Here is a 2,520-nt window from a genome sequence, read left to right as displayed (position 1 = left end):
TGACTTTGATACATCCGTTGTTGTGACTTCAACTGAGTTTGTGAAGCGTTGCGTTACGCTCGCTTTTGTTTTTAAGACAGATATCTTACTAAATTGAAACCAATCCACAACGGATGATGAAACAACCCCTTATAATTGCAGAAGAGTTCATTCCTAGTTTTGGAGGGGGATTGGGAAATCTATAGCAAAAATAACATAAACTTACTGATTCCAAATACTTCACGCCAAAAACAAATTCTAATACCATAACTTCTATAAATCAGCGAATTCATTGTACGAAAATTGATTATCTCTTTTTTGTTATTATTATCAAATAATAATCATTGAGAAGACAAGGCCACAAAAATTCTCTCACTGTTAACAAAAATGTATTTAAATTTAAAACATATGTATAAAATGATACCCACTAAACTTTGTGTACGTCACCATGCGTCATTAGCCTCAAACAGGACAGATGTTTGAACAATGATACACAGTAGGGGTTCAATCTACCGTTAGTTAGCAATGACAACAGAGGGAGCTCCAACTAAACCAGCGGTCAGTCAATCGAACACCAATTACCGGAAGATAATTAACGGAAGTACAATAACAATGGAATCCACATGGTGCATTTAGAAACATGTTATACAAACTATTTTGTAATAATTGACAGTCACATTGACAATCACTCGCCTATCATTAAAATAACAAGCATGAACATACGCAAAAATCATGCAACTAACGTTAATTTCACAAATTCTGAAACGAAAATTTCGTACATCATATTTCAAATCAGAAGTACATGTGAAAGCGAAAAATAGTTTTATAACTATCAATCATAAAAACATTACTCAAATATTATTAATGTCGATGATGGTGATTAACAGGAATAATTTTTTTATAGGAAAAAAGTATTCTTTTGGGAACAAAGTATTGAAAGCTATAAAAAATACATACAAAAAAATAGAATACAATTTTTAAAAATTTGTGCAAAAAAATTGATTAAGATAACTAAATATTGAACAACTATTGAGAACATAAATCTCAAATCATTTTCAACCAAAACCGACATCATCACGAATAATTCCAAATCAACCCGGGGTGTTTACATCCTGTAGCTCACATCAACCAGCATTTTTAAAGGAGAAAAAAAGGTGGGCATTTGTGCGATGCTGTAAAATTGGCTGTAAGCACGGGTCGATGCGCTTGATTTAAATTCCCATGCCTTTTACCATTTCCTTTAAGCAATTCCTTGCAACTTCCTTGGTTAGTTTGGCGAAGGCTACACTACCCGGACATTGAAATATAAATGCTCAAACATGTTGAAATAAAAATCTAGCTTTCACTTACACCTTACTTGGTAATGGAGAAGGTTTCTAAAAGTATCGAATACATTCGTAATATGTTAAAACAAAAAGAAAGAAGATATATCTGCACTAAGGTAATTTATATCATGTAGAACATGGTAACAGCCAACAATTCATACGCACAAAAATCTTTCATATTTAACCATGTCTGGTTCTTAATCTGGTCAAATGATAATAAAATTATGTTCTTACAAATTGGAATTAAATATAAAAAAACAAGTGAAGACCAAAATAACCCATTGATACCTTTAAATAATTATAATCAGGCTTCGACCTTAATTTGAACTCGTTACTAAGGAGCTCAACAACCACACTATAGTATTAATATTACTAGGTTTGTCAAGTTCTGATCAAGAGAATTGGAGTCTTGTGTAAGTACTGTGCCTGATAATTACAATGACTTTCTCAAATTTGCCATATACTGATAAACGTTAAAAACGTTAAAACTGGTTAAAAACGAGGTATCTTTCAATGTTTTTTTGTACAATAGCTTAACATCCTCGGTAGCAGTATGAGGTAGTAATACCAACCTAGCAAAACATGAGAAAATTCCTCATGAGTAGACATGCCGAAACTCTCAATTTAAGAGTTTAATTTATTTTTAACCGCGACTACCGCTCGGCTGTTGCCGACCCCGGAACGTATAAAATGTTCAATTACATCGAAAACATTCATTATTGCGATTCGCATACAAAATCTATCAATGAGTGTTAGTACACAAACTTAAATATTACACATATAAAACTATAGTGCACATAACTAGCACATTCATTGTTTAGTTGCAAATTGCACAAAACAAAGTCTAGAACGTTACCCACTCGCAAAATTTACATAAATTTGCATGACGAATATACGTCACATTCAGTTGCGACAATGCTGGACTGAACTTAACTTGAAAAAGAAACAAACACAAGTACGTTCAAGATATGTTCGTAGCAAAACAACAGAGCAAAAAACAAAATGAACAGGAAAATATAAATCCAACAAGAAATATAAGTGCGGCTTTATAGATTTATTTTTAACTTGTACTTATATTCATTTCTTGAAAACAAATTTATTTTCAACCGTCAAAGCTTATTTACATATGCATGATATGAGCATACGTAGGAAAATAACATAAATAGATAAATTAAGACATAAAACACATAAACGAAATTGCTACACTGACGCATGA

Source organism: Anopheles ziemanni, chromosome 3, assembly GCF_943734765.1.
Source record: "Anopheles ziemanni chromosome 3, idAnoZiCoDA_A2_x.2, whole genome shotgun sequence".
Classification (NCBI taxonomy): Eukaryota; Metazoa; Arthropoda; class Insecta; order Diptera; family Culicidae; genus Anopheles; species Anopheles ziemanni.
Note: the sequence above shows the minus strand (reverse complement) of the source record.